The sequence below is a fragment of the Cricetulus griseus genome, unplaced genomic scaffold (genome assembly GCF_003668045.3).
Source record: "Cricetulus griseus strain 17A/GY unplaced genomic scaffold, alternate assembly CriGri-PICRH-1.0 unplaced_scaffold_2, whole genome shotgun sequence".
In the NCBI taxonomy this organism is placed as follows: domain Eukaryota; kingdom Metazoa; phylum Chordata; class Mammalia; order Rodentia; family Cricetidae; genus Cricetulus; species Cricetulus griseus.
The window spans coordinates 9,534,461-9,549,924 of record NW_023276919.1 but is presented as its reverse complement, the minus strand read 5'-3'; the positions used below and the strand labels follow the sequence as shown (position 1 = coordinate 9,549,924).

General features: G+C 41.0%; 1 pseudogene; it reads left to right on the top strand.

Annotated features, from left to right (window-relative positions):
• Positions 1-13,253: 13,253 nt before the first annotated feature.
• On the top strand, positions 13,254-13,936 carry LOC113838065 (annotated as a pseudogene).
• The last annotated feature ends 1,528 nt before the right edge of the window (positions 13,937-15,464 follow it).

The following is a 15,464-nucleotide window of genomic DNA, read 5'->3' as shown; positions in this document are numbered from 1 at the left end:
TATAATCTGTGATTTGACCAATGTTATAAATCTGCCCATGAGTCTATGTGTTTAGAAATTAAATAAGCAGACTTCACAACTCCCACAAAATTATAACTCAAAAGTCCCTTAAAGTGTTCTGCTTCTGATGCTCCAGCTATCACTGTTTCTTTTTTTGCCAACTTTTTTATTTGAATTAGAAACAGGATTGTTTTACATGACAATCCCAGTTCCTTTCTCCCACCCGTCCTCCCCTACCGAACCCCCCAAAGTAAAACCCTATCTGTCACATATCCTTTCTCCTCCCCCTGGATGGTGAGGTCTTCCATAGGGTGTCATTAGTGTCCATTGTATCCTTTGGGATAGGGCTGGGCCCACACCCTGTGTCTTGGCTCATGGAGTATTCTTCTATATGGAATGGGCTTCCAAAGTCCATACCTATGTGAGGCGTTAGTACTGAGATTCTACAGGATGTACTGTAGATTTCTGAGGTTTCATCACAGAAACCCATGTTCCTGGGGTCTGTATCAGTCACATGCTGGTAATCCAGCTATCAGTCTGGGGAGCAAGAGTTCCTGGATGTTCAGGTCAGCTGTTTCTGTGGGTTTCACCAGCCTGGTCTGGACCCCTGTGCTCTTCACTTGTCGTTCTGTGCATCTGGGTTCCAGTTCAGTTCAGTGATTAGTTGTGGGTGTCTGCTTCTACTTCCACCAGCTGCTGGATGAAGGCTATGGGATGGTATATAAGTCAGTCATCAATCTCATTATCGGGGGAGGGCATTTAAGTAGCCTCTCCTCTGTTGCATAGATTGTTAGCTGGAGACATCTTTATAGATCTCCAGACCTTTCCCTAGTGCCTTATTTCTCTGTAAACCAAAAATGTCTCACTCTATTATGATATCTCCATTCTTTTTATCATCTATTCTTCCCCTGACTCAAACTTTCTGTCCCCTCATGTCCTCTGCATCCCTCTTCTTCTCCCCTTCTCATTCTCCTCTTCCCATGCTCCCAATTTGATCACAGATCTTGTCCCTCTCCCCTTCTCCAGGGGACCATGTAAGTTTATCTTTATTAGAATCTTTGGCAGTGTGAATTGTAGTCTGGTAATCCTCATTCTATCTCCAAAATATGTATATGAGTGAGTACATGCCATGTTTGTGTTTTTGCGATTGGGTTACATCGCTCAGAAGGTTTCTTCTAGATCCATCCATTTTCCTGCAAATTTCAAGGATACATTTTTTTTTCCGCAGAGTAGTACTCCACTGTGAAAATGTACCACATTTTCTCTATCCATTCTTCAGTTGAGTGGCATCTAGGCTGCTTCCAGCTTCTGGCTATTACAAATACTGCTGCCATGAACATCGTTGAACAGATGTCCTTGTTGTATGGATGTGCTTCTTTTGGGTATATGCCTAAGAGTGGAATTGCTGGATTTTGTGGTAGACTGATTCCCATTTTCTTGAGGCATCGCCATACTGATTTCCAAGGTGGCTGTACAAGTTGGCACTGTCACCAGCATGGGAGAAGTGTTCCCCTTTCTCCACATCCTCTCCAACATGAACTGTCATTTGTGTTTTTGATTTTGGCCATTCTGAAAGGAGTAAGATGGTATCTCAGAGTTGTTTTGATTTGCATTTCCCTGATGGCTAAGGATGTTGAACACTTTAAGTGTCTTTCAGCCACTTTAGATTCCTCTATTGATAATTGTCTATTTATTTCTGTACCCCACTTTTTTAACTGGATTGTTTGGTGTTTTGGAGACTAGCTTCTTGAGTTCTTTGTATATTTTGGAGTTCAGGCCTCAGTCAGATATGTAGTTGGTGAATATCTTTTCCCAGTCTGTGGGCTGCTGTTTTGTCTTGCTGACTGTGTCCCTTGCCTTACAGAAGCTTCTCAGTTTCAGGAGATCTCATTTATCAAGTGTTGATCTCAGTGTTTGTGCTACTGGTTTTATGTTCAGAAAGCTGTCTCCTGTACCAATTAATTCAAGGATATTTCCCACTTTATCTTCTAATAGGTTCAATGTGATGGGGTTATGTTGATGTCTTTGATCCATTTTGACTTAAATTTTGTGCAGGGTGAAACTCTTGGGCCTATCTCTAGTCTTCTTCAAGTCCATATCCAGTTATGCCAGCACCATTTGTTGAAGATGTTCTCTTTGTTTCAGCATATATATTTGGATTGTTTGTCAAAAATCAGGTGTTCATAGGTGTGTGGGTTAATATCAGTGTTTTCAACAGTATTATGTTGGTCTACTAGTCTATTTTTGTGCCAATACCAAGCTATTTTCAGGACTATAGCTCTGTAATAGAGCTTAAAGTTAGGGATGATGATGCCTCCAGAAGTTCCTCTATTTTACAGGGTTGTTTTTACTATCCTGGGTCTTTTGTTTCTTTATATAAAGTTGAGAAGTGTTGTTTCAAGGTATGTGAAAAATTGTGTTGGGATATTGATGGGGATTGCATTGATCTGTAGATAGCTTTTGGCAAGAGTGACATTTTACATATGTTGATCCTCCTATCCAAGAGCATGGGGGATCTTTCAATTTTCTGGTATCTTCTTTAATGTATTTCTTTCGAGACTCAAAATTCTTATGGTACAAATTTTTCACTCTTTTGGTTGTTGTTACCCAGAGGTATTTTTTGTTGTTTGTGGCAATTGTTGTGACTTGTTTCTCTGGTTTCAGGACCAGGGTGTGTTTCTTTTGTGTCTGTTTCATAATACAAACAAAAAACACATGTGTGGGGGTCAGAAGACAAACATGGATGTTAGTTTTTATCTTCCATCTTTTTTGAGATGGGGCCTCATGGCACTTCTTAGGGTGCATGTGGTAGGTCAGCTGACTAACCAGTTCTCAGGATCCTCTTGTGTCCACTTCCTGTCTCCATATAGTAGGATTGATGGAGTTGTAGCCATTAGACCTACACTCAGACTGTTTGTGTGTGGGCTTTGGAAAATCAAACTTATGGACCAAATATTTATTTGTCAAGTGATTTTACCCATAAAACCATTTCACCAGATCATTTCCCATTTTCTTTCTTGGATTGAAGACTAAAACTGAAGGCTCATCCCTATTAGGAAGGAATTGTACTACTGATCTACATGCTTAACTCTTTCTATTGCTTTTGTTGCAGTTGCAGTTTTTGCTTTTGCTTTTATTGCAATTTCTAACTGATTTGCACAAGTTAAGATTAAATTTACTCAGTAGTTCAAGCAGGCTTTAACTTAGAATGTTCCTGCCTCCCAATGCAGCAGATATTACACACTTGAGCTATGAGGCCTAATTTAGAGCCCTCTGTTTTGTTGTTGATCATAGAATTTTGTCCATTTCTTTTAAGCTGTAGAAAATATTTTTGGCATATGACTTAAAAATATTTAATTGGAAAGTAACAGTATTTTAAATTTATATAATGTGATGTTATGAAACACATACAATATATAAATACAAATTGTAACACCTTACATTAAGGTAATTAATAATTATCTTCCTTCACATATTTGTGGTAATAACTCTTCATAGTCATTTTTTTACACTTTTCTTTTTTGACTACTTTATTCTACATTTATGGGTGTTTTTGCCTAGAAATACTTCTGAGCACTGTGTGCATACTTGTTACCTTGGAAGCCAGAAGATAGCATTGGATGCAATGATACCTGAATTGTAAGCAGAGGTGAGGCTCCATGTGACTTCTGGAAATTGGATCTCGGTCTCTTGCTTTAGCAACCTGTGCCATGAACTATGGAACCATCTCTCTAGCCCTACATTTTTTCTTAATAAAGTAAATCTAGTCACATTGCACTTTTCAAATATATTCCTTTTAGTACCTCATATCTTCCTTCCACATAACATTTCCAAGCTGCTACCCACCATTAAACACCCATCCGCCAGGGGAACATCTTATAAACAATATGCAGGTAAACCAAGGTAAGTTTAAGCTCTTTCTGGCTTTCATATATGACATTTTGTTATCCTCTAGTCTCTAACACATTGCTACAAATTGTTGGCTTTCATCTTTTACAGGTATACAGCTGTTACAATATTCCTTTATGATGCTTATTGCTTTGTAAAGTTGGAAATGATAGCTCTCATTTCTTTTGTTGTTCTAGTAACTTGAATCTTCCTTTTTTTCCTGAAGATTGGCAGTTTGGTTAATCTTTTCAAAAGAAGTATATGGTGGCTTTGATGTTGTTTTCTATTATTTTTTCTATTTTATATCATTAGTTTCTGCCCTAATAGTCTTCTTAGCTTTTTTATGACATTTGGTAGAACTGTCCAGGCATAGGTCCTCATATTCAGTTCCTCTAAAATTGTGAATGTTAAACAAATCAGAAAACCTCACAAATCTCATGGGTATACATTTTAGATCTGCTCCACTCTTATTGCTGTCATTGCTATATTGTGAGTTCCCAGGTCCTTATTGTGTGTTCTGGGAAGATGTTCAGGATAGATACTTATGTCTGCTGGCATCCATCCTGCACCTCTCCCTGCTTACACCTTTATCTGTGCTTTAGCCATGTCTTCCTAAATTATGATGTGTTCTGAGACCTTGAAGATATAAAAACATGTTATAAGGCCAACTGCTCACACTCTCCAGCTGCCAAAACTCATTCCACTTAGATCCAAAGAGAAAGAAATGTCATTTCTCATGGGTGCTGTCCCTGTGAGAACACTGTTTCTATGACATTTCATTCTAAGTTCCAGGGAAAACTTCAAAGATGGTCAATTGAACTGGGCTAATGGACACTGTTTTTAGTAGTCTTCATAAACATACAGATGTCCTGCTGTGAACCAATTTCTTAACTGACTGCCCTTGGGTTTTCTTATACCATTAGGGAGGACTATGTGACTCATATCCTAGGATTCCCTTATTCTCCCATAAGTAAATACTAGTTTTTCTATACAGGTAATAGAACAGGCATCAGAGCCCTTAAGCATAAGGCAGAGTCAATTCTGCTGACTTCTCTCTACCTACATGATTCTCAGTAGGGGCCAACTGGTACTTATTTATTGTTCTCTGCTTCTTTTTTCTCTTTTTAGCTATATAATTTTTACATTCCAATCCCAGTTCCTCCTCCCTCCGCCTTTCCCATCTTCTCCTTGGATAATGTAAGGCCTCTGCTAATCAGGTTTACTAAGTCTGTCACATCATCTCATTGTGGCAGGACCAAGGAACCTTCCCACCCACCCACACACCCTTTGTGTAGTCTGAACAATGTAGATAACATATTCTCTATATAGAATATGTTACACCATGTCAGTTTGTAAATTTGTGTTACATTCAATAGAATTTAAGCTGGAAAAAATAGAAGCACAATAAAAGTCATGTATAAAAAGGTTTGGCAAAATACTGGAGAGGCAGAAATAAGAAATACATACATACATACATACATACATACATACAAACATACGTACATGTTCAACAGTTGAACATGGTCAAAAGTCTAATTGATGATGTGTTTTAATTATGATGTCTACTCGATCTGGAGTACAGAGGGTATACAGCACTTACAGAGCATCTCCACTCAGTCTAGCTGTGTTTCCTCAATGACCATGTAGTCAGTGGCTGCCATATTTGGCAAACCCAATGGTAGGCTTTTTTTCATTTTTTTGAGACAGGGTTTCTCTGTGTACCTTTGGAGCCTCTCCTGGAACTCGCTCTGGAGCCCAGGCTGGCCTTGAACTCACAGAGATCCAGCTATCTCTGCCTCCCAAGTGCTGGGATTAAAGGCGTATGCCACCAACACACAGCCCCAATGGTAGGCTTATCTACACAACTTTAAACAGGTGACTAATGTTCTGTCAATTTTTTATCTCCTTTCTTTTATCCTTCTGTCTTTCTTCCTTTTTTATTATTTCTTTTGTTTGTAGATATGAAACATTTCAAATATATGAAAACCTGAGATGTATCTACAATAATATTTGTGTTAGTTTCTAGTAGCTGGGACAAAAATACCAATGGGAAAAACTGAAGTATCAAAAAAGGGCAGAGATTCTTAGGGTCCAGTCAAGGTTCATGCCAATTCAAAACCACAAGTCCCACCGTGAACAGGATAAGATGTCATTCATTCTAGATCCAAACATGAATGATCTATGACACAGGTACTGATTTTCCCAAATTCCATTTTCCATCAAGGCAACAGTTTCATGAAATTTTCGTAGAAACAGAATGAAGAATGATATACATGAAAACACTTTTAAAACACTTTGGTAAAAACCCTGTAAATGTAGGTGCCAGTTGGGAGGACTGGAGAGGCTATGGGACCTCTTACAGTGAAACCAGTGTTTATCTCTAGATTACAAATGGAATTTGGTAGACCATTCCCAAAGGAGGGATACTCTCTCAACTCAGATAAATTGAGGAGGGTCTAGGCCCTGCCCCAAATGATATGACAGACTTTGAAAAAAAATCCCCCAAGGAAGGCCTCACCCTCCCTGGGGTTTGGATGGCGGTTGGATGAGGGGGTCAATGGGGGGGTTGGGAGGTCAGGAGGGAGAGGAAATTGGGATTGTTATGAAAATGACTGATTCTAAACTACTTAAAATCAGTTAAAATAAAATAAAATACTTTGATGAAATGTGGGGTATATGGGTTAGATCTAAGTGTGGAGAGCCTAAGGATACTGGTCGTGCACACCTTTAGTCTCAGCACTTGGGAGACAAACACAAGTGGATATCTGTGAATTCAAGGGCAGCCTGGTGTACAAAGGGAGTTCCAGGACAACCCGCAAAGCAATACAGAGAAACCCTGTCTCGAAAACCAAAACAAACATGTGTGGATAACCATTTCACCGGCCGGTGGCTTGGTAGAAGCAAGTCTTTGTCAGCTAGTACATTTCAAAATGTCTCCATTATTATTACAAGTGTTTTATATCAGACAAAATGGTGGGCAAAAGAGGCATGATGATTTGAGTGGGAATATATCTAGAGGACCATGTATTTGAATACTTTGTCATTAGGGAGTGGTACTGCTTGGGAAGGAATAGGACGTCTGACCTTATTCAAGTGGGAGTGACCTTGTTAGAAGAGTATGTCACCAGGGGTTGTCTGTGAGGTTTAGTAACCCAATCTAGGCCTAGTATCTCTCTTTCCACTGTCAGCATATGTTCATATAGAACTCTCGTTTTCACCCAAACCATGTCTATCTGTGGACTGCCATGCACCCCACCATGAATATAATAGACTAAACTTTTTAAAGAGTTGCCATGTTCCTGGTGTCTCTTCACAAAATAGAACACTAAGACAAATGATTACTTCTCTAGATAAACATAATCCAAGATAAATTGTTATTAGGCTCTGTACCTGTGTCATCCCAACCTCTCCAAAAATCAGTGAAGTTTTAGTCCATTAATCAGCCTTGCAGAATGCCCAATGAATGTGTGGCTTCCTTCTGGGAACATCTGTTCACAGTTGCTTAGTCCTGTAACTTTGGGCAGAAAATTTCAATGGCTGTAGTAACTTACTGACAAACTTCCTCATGACATTATTTCCAGAAATCACAGGAAAGAAATACAAGAAAGACAAGGGAAAGATGTAACTCCCAAGACACAGTTCCAGTGATCTATTTCCTCAAACTAAGCCCAGGATATAACGAACCCATATCCCAACAAATAGCACAATCATCTGGGGCACCAGGCATTAACCACATGAGCCTGTGGGGACGTTTTGTGAGCAAACTGTAAAATTGGCCACACACTCCACACTTAGAGTTCACATTTGTTAGCCATTTTGTAACTCTGTCTTAAAACATATCAGCCAGCTTGTCCAACATTTATTGTTTTGTTTTTGTTTTTGTTTTTGTTTTTTTAAAGATTTTATTTATTTATTATGTATACAACATTCTGCTTCCATATATATCTGCACACCAGAAGAGGGCACCAGATCTTATCACAGATGGTTGTGAGCCACCATGTGGTTGCTGGGAATTGAACTCATGACCTCTGGAAGAGCAGTCGGTGCTCTCAACCTCTGAGCCATCTCTCCAGCCCCCCATTTATTGTGTTTTTAATGCCTGTTTTTAATCAGATGTCTGTGGGACATAGTGAGATTGTAAAGCAATGTGTGCAACCATGCAGAACTTATTTTTGATTCCCAGCACCAATATTAAAATTCAGATTGTGGAGGCCTGTGCCTGTAAACCCAACTGTGGGGAACATGGAGACAAGACAATCCCTGGGATTTGTTGACTTTACAGAGAGGGAGAATCAGTGAACTCCACTGTGAGACACTGTCTCAAATAAATAAATAAATAAATAAATAAATAAATAAATAAATAAATAAATGAGAATGATTAAGGATGACTATAGTGGGAAATTACCAATACAGAGTCAGGTAGAAATAAAAGAGTATTTAATAGGGAAAAGCCTTACTTACAGAGCGACCTAGCTAGCCGGCGTGGCAGCAGTCTGTACGCAAGCCCAAAAGAGAAACCGAAAGCGAAAACGCAGTCACCCTACTTCCCCTGATCACACCCTCGAAAGCTTACGAGGCACACCAGTAGCCAGCCCCTAAGTAGGCGTGGCTACAGCTTCCCCTACAGATGACATTCATATCAACCTCTGGCCTATACACTACATATGCTACACACCATTTGGAGTCCATTCCCTAGGTAACATGAAATTACCTTAAAAAAACATTTCAAAACAAAACAATGACAAAAAATTGGGAGTTGGGAAAGGCTGAGAATAGAGGCATGCTAATCTTGTGAGATTAAATACCTCTGAGGGAGCGGGCACCCCAGGTCGAGGGAGATGCAAGAACGGCCAGCTACACTCAAGAATACCCTTGTGGGCCAGTGTAGCATGAGGAGGCTCCTGGATGGGGGAGAAGAGACAACATCCTAGGGTGGAAGCTGGAGGGGTCACCGAGGGTGAGGTGGGCGGCCCTGAAACTCTCTAGCAGCCGATTCCCCTAGACTGGACTGCACCATATCTACTCTCCGATCCCCATATGACACCCCCAGATGGAACCACACCTCCCCGACTTCTTCTGTCTCTGCTCTCGCACTCACTCTCTCACCCGCACACATCGGCGGCTGTGGCGGCCACAGCAGCAACGAGGGCCACAGGCATACTGCAGACTCCTCCTGAAACATGCACCACGGACCCACTGCTTCCTCCAGAGAACCGACCATCCTGTCGGCGTCCAGCATACACGGCACCACATATAAAATCTCCAACACCATGTACAGCCTCGTTTGCAATGGGTACCACATGGACTGGGAACTGAGGAGGCTCATGGAGCAGAGGCTGCCGAGGCCGTTGCGGGGGCAAAGGGCACTTGGTAGTGGAGAATTGGGAAGAAACCAAGGGAAAGGTGGGGGCGGACATCAGTCAGGGTGCAGACGGGAGACGATGACGATGATCAAACACCACCACCATGGCACCCAATACACATCTGAACTTAGGGAGATGGAGGGCCCCTGAGAGGCCCTGCAAGCTAACCCCTCTGCTCTGCGACCCTCAACGACGCACCGAGGGTGGGTGCGACTGATCCTAAAGCGATTCTCAGACATGTGTAGCTAGGGCAGGATCCCGGGGCTGCAAGTGTATTCAAAGTGTCGATGATCAATGTTCTGCAATTACATTAATTCTCACAGCTAGCTGCATTCTTCATCGATGCACGAGTGATGCATCTCTAAGAGTTGTATCAACATTTCGGATGTGGAAAGATACAACTATATCCAAAGTTAGCTGACTGTGGCACAGTCCCCACCACCACCACCCCTCAACGCAGACACCTCCAATGTAAGCAGGAAGGAAGGGGAGGACGGAGCAGGGGTTCGCCTCAGGCCAGCCAGTGAAACAAAGAAGAAAGAGACAACACAAATTCAAGAGAGTGTCAGGAAAGGACAAAGATGCAGATGACATGGGGCCCATGAACAGTGACACACTGGGCAAGCCAGGAGTGGGGTGAGCACCATAGGTGACAAGGTGGGGGGTCCCAGACCAGACCACAGTGAGAACTGGTAGCAGCCTCATACATGGAAGGAACATGAATTCAAGGGATCTGCCACCAGATGGCCCCCACATAGGCCCTCCACCCTTCCTCGACCCCGGGCATGGAAGGGTGACCCCCTCCGGGTCTTTAAACCTATGAACCCGAAAGCCATAGCCAGGTACCCGTGACAACACCTAACACCACAAGCCATGCACCACACGACACTGGCTTCACCAACACCACCACTCCTCCTCCCCTCCAAACACAACAGAACCCTGGGTGCACCTCCTGGTGAGAAGAAGCCATACAAAAGCTCAGCAACAGAGGCCCCCTGGATCTCTCTCAATAATGATCCTTGCAACTTTTACTTCCTCTAGATAGTCAAGTTTGACTGTCTTCTCAGCACTCAGCCAGTGCCATGGGCCGACCCCAGCAGGGCCAATCCGAGGGCCTCACTAAACCATCCAATTGTAGTGATGGGCTGTGTGTACACAGGACAGGGATTTAATCAACACAATCTTGTGACCCGCACTTACTGGGAATTCCTTGTTCATGGGGAATAATTGCAATCCCTCGTCCCCATCAATGGGTTACCCAGGCCTGCCAGCATAAAGTAGGCACACGCTGAACCAGCCAGTGTAGTGTGTGTTCAGCCCGGACATCTAAGGGCATCACAGACCTGTTATTTCTCAATCGGTTGTTTGAACGCCACATGTCCCTCTAAGAAGTTGGGGGATGCTGACAGCTCAGGGTCGCTTAACTGGTTAGCATGCCGGAGTCTCCTTCCTTATCAGTACTAACCAGACAAATCGTTCCACCAACTAAGATCAGCCATGCACCACCTCCGACGGAATTGAGAAAGAGCTATTAATCTGTCAATCCTGTCCATATCCAGACTGGGTGAGGTTTCCCATGTTGAGTCAAATTAAGCCGCAGGCTCCACTCCTAGTGGTGCCCTTCCATCAGTTACTTTAAGTTTCTGCTTTGCAACCATATTTCCCCCAGAACCCAAAGACTTAGGTTTCCCGGGGATCAAGGGAATAACGCCACTGCATCCACAGTCAGCATCATTTATGGTGGGAATTACGACATTGTCTGATTGTCCTTGAAATTCTGACTGTCTTTCTTGATTAATGAAAACATTCTTGGCAAATGCTTTCCCTCTGGTTCGTCTTGCACTGGTCCAAGAATTTCACCTTTAGTGACACAATACTAATGCCCCCAAGCATCCTTCTTAATTATGGCCTCAGTTCTGAAAAACAACAAAATAGAAAAATGCCATCTGCCAACAATTCCGCATTGATGTTTACAGTTCAGAGCAGATACTGCTCGCATTTTGTATTTCCACTTTTTCTCCTTTTCCATCACCCCTTGGTGCCAGAAATAGATCATGGTTTCCTTCCGAGTACCTCATGATTGCTTTCTAATACATGGGCAAATGATGTGGGGCCTCAGGTTGATACTTTATTCTCTATAAGCATACAGAGAAACAAGAATTTTGATGCTCCACATCAAAGTGGCTTGAATTACAAGGCAAGCTTTTAAAGGAGTATTTTTACATACTGCATATTGGTCATGCTTAGGTGTCTTGGCCTCTTTAAACATTAGATCCAGTACTCAGCATATTTTATTACTCAAAAGCTTGTTTATATCTGGAAAATAAAGGACAACTTTCAGAGGTCAAGAGACCAATTTTCATTTACCATGTAAGTTCTGATTATTGAACTCAGGTCCACAAATTTGGTGGCAAGTGTCTTTACACACCAAGGCATCACACAGACTCCATTTTCTTTTTTTTTATTAATTAGTTTTTCCATATGCTCTGTTCTCTAATTTACAATATTAATTACAGAAACATATTTGACTTATGGGTATGGTGGGTTGTGTCTTCTGGGACTTGTAAGGCTGGTGCAGGATTGCAATCTGAAGTCAATTTAGGTCATGTCTTGGTTTCCAGGCCAGGCTGCAACACAGAAAAAGGAGGTCTCTAATAACCAAAAAGACATATTTGATTTCCAGACCTTTCTTCTCTTCTTGCTGTCTTTAATGCTTTAATTTTCTGAATTATATGGAATCTTCTGGATTGAGTTCCAAATGAGACATAAACATCCTGGGCTGGCAGGATGGATCAGATGGATAATTGTGCTTACTCACAAATCTGAAGATTTGATGTGGGTCAGGACCCACATGGCAGTAAGAGAAATTGACTGATGAAAATTGTCCTTAAACAAACACACACAGACACACACACACACATACACACATACACACACACACACACACACACACACACATCAGCAGCAGCAACAAATATGTTGAACTTTTTGAAAATCAAGTTGAATAGATTGACTTTGTTCTACACTTCATAAGTGAGAGTAATTTTACTATTTGCCCCTTGGAGACAAGTGACTTGAGTGTAATGATATCATCACACATCTATGGATTCTTCTTTACTTCTTTGCTGAATAGAGGGATTTCAATCTTTGTTGGCTTGTGATTGGGTTTTGCAAATATTTATTTAGCACATTTGCAAGCATGTTGCCTTGAGATATTGAAAACTCCAGCCCTTTGATCGTCAGTGGTTTCCTTTTCTAGGCACGGACCTGGGCGGGCCTCACTTCACTGATAGTGTGTCTTCTTTCTTTAATTGACCTGAATGCCCCACTAGGAATCTGCTGATGACTGTTCCTACATTTGTGTCCATCCAAGAATGGAAGGATTCCGGGCTGGATTCTCTGAGAGAATCAGCTCAGTTGTCAAGAAAACCCACCCTTCTGTTCCTGAAGCCTACCACTTATGTCTTCCACCTGGCTGCCTCTTGCATAGTTTTTGGAAACCACTACTGGGAAATACCTGCAGCCCTTTCCAGAAATGTCATTTCTGAGTTAATGCACTGATCTACTAGACTCCTATGCACTATACCCTCTAGAAATTAAGTTTAAAGTCTGGAGCCAAGAATGTGAGTTGGGATATCTACAGTTAAATTGTATAATATGTTTCCCATTTTAAGTTCTGTGGAAAACTTATTGATAATTCTGGATGGTTTGTTGATTAAATGCATACCCGTTAATTATGATCTACACATAAAATTCAGGATAAGAGTAATTTTTGATGGATCAGAATACAAAAATTATTTATGTATTGTGACCACTAGGTGGTGCCATCAATCAATAAAAAATATGTGGTTTTCTTGCTGACAATCAAGAATCACCCACAGCCTTGAGTTGCACATTAATGAATTTGTGTACATATACAACTTGAGTGCATACATAAGTAAAGGTCTAATGAGTCCTCATAGTGCAACAAAGGTGTTAAAGTGTCTATGTACATAAAAAGTCATGCACAGCTGGTGGGCACTGCATGGCAGAACAGACAGTGGAGAGGAAGTTAAGGATAACTGGGATGGTGATAATGATGCAAATAAAGTGGAAGCAGAAGTAATACCAGAAGTAAAAATTTCGGGAAAAGAAAAAATAGCAGAAAAGAGAAAGAAAAAAAAGGCAGCAGAAGCAAAGGCAAGAAGAAATTAGAAAAAGATTAGAAGAGCCTGAAGAACATAAAGTGCTAACACCTGAAGAGCAATTAGCAGATAAACTTCAGCTAAAGAAGCTACAGGAAGAATCAGACCTTCAATTAGCAAACAAAAATTTGGTGTTAATAATCCAGGTTATGGAATAGATGCTATGAACCCATCTTCAGGAGATGACTTCACAGAATTTGGAAAATTACTAAAAGATAAAATTACACAATATGAAAAATCACTGTATTATGCCAGTTTTTTGTTTGTTTGTTTGTTTGTTTTGTTTTTGGAAGCCTTAGTTTGAGATGTCTCTATTTCGTTGGATATTGATGACTTGATGCTTTGCAGTGAAAAACAGAAATAAGAAAAGCAAAGCAAAGCCAAAGAGAAGAATAAAAGTGTGGTTCCTGGAGGTGATTAAAGGCCACCATGAAAGATGATCTGGCTGATTATGGTGGATATGATGGAGGATATGAACAAGACTATGAAGACTTCATGTGACCTTTTAACTTCTCCTGGTGTCTTCTTTCTGTTGCCCACAATCCCTTCAACATATAGCACAACTTCCTTTTCCTTTCAGTTTTGCCAAATGCTACAATCAGAAATGCAGTATCTTTTGTGCTGGTTATTTAACCCCTTGACATTTAGGTGCTAATGAACAAATGAGGGAACTTGGATCTTGTTGACAAGTGGTTAAAACTGGGAACCTCAGTTGCTACTAAATCATAGTTTAAAAACAAAACAAACCTGAGAACATTGTCATTTTTGCTATTTGATTCCATAGCAGCAGTCAATAAATTGGAAACAAAGGCTGCAAAATGACAAAAAAATATTGGGTAGTATTTACCAGCAAGATTCAGTAACACAGCCTTAACCATACCTCCTTGAACTACTTGATAACTTGTCAAGAAAAGCAGTTTACAGCAAGGAAGGGCATGTGGGATGTACCTGGTATTAAAATTGCTTTGTCTTAAAATAGAGCTGAGGATATTAAAAAAGATGTCTTGAAGAAGACTCCTTATCTCAGAGTGAATATGTTGCTGCTGAAAAATACTAGTTAGATACTTATGATTTCAAAGACCAAAACACTTGAACTTTGAACCGGAAGAAGGCAATCCTCTCCATTATTACAGTGCAAGTGGTGGTTTCTCCAGTGCATGGACTGTCTAGATAAATTTTTTTCGAGATAGGGTTTCTCTGTGTAGCTTTGGAGCCTATCCTGGCACTCGCTCTGGAGACCAGGCTGGCCTCGAACTCACAGAGATCTGTCTGCCTCTGCCTCCTGAGTGCTGGGATTAAAGGCGTGCACCACCAACACCCGGCTGACTGTCTAGATATTTATCAGCTATTTCTACTGATGGAGAACTTCAGATCAGGGAGGGATTTGTATCTATTTTGCCTGATTCAAGTGTCTGAGAAACAAATCTTGTTCTAGGCTGTAATGGAAACACTTAAGAGGGTTTTGGTAGTTCCTTTTCTTTATAAAACATCCTGAGCAAACTGTACCAGTAAACTACAGTTTGGCAAATTGTTATGTTAACAACTATGACATCTGCAGTATTTTATTAAGCAGCTAATTTAATAAATAAGGTGGAAAATGAAGTAGCTGATAAGAATAGATGGAAGGAACATTGTTCTTTAAATTGCGTGGAGTTATGGGTAGCCTTGAATGAACATTTGCCTGGCATTGATCACAGTTTCCTCTTCATTAAAATTACTTGGGTAGTAGAAATGTCTAACAAAGTCAACAGACATCAAGGTTCCAAATACATTTTGAATAAATGGTACAGCCCATGAATGGAAAGGAAATGTTTTCTCAGCCAAAGCATAAGAACGAGTGAGGAACAAAACAAATGAGGGTGACTCACTGGAGTAGAATGCCCTATATACTTTCCCAGTGGACTCTCTGTGAGAAATATGGGAGGAGTTACCTGTAAGGATGGAGAGAGGTAAATGACAATTGCAACCACATGATTTTTCTGTGATTGCAAAGGGGATGAGAGGTCTGATAGATTGATTTCTCTCTGTA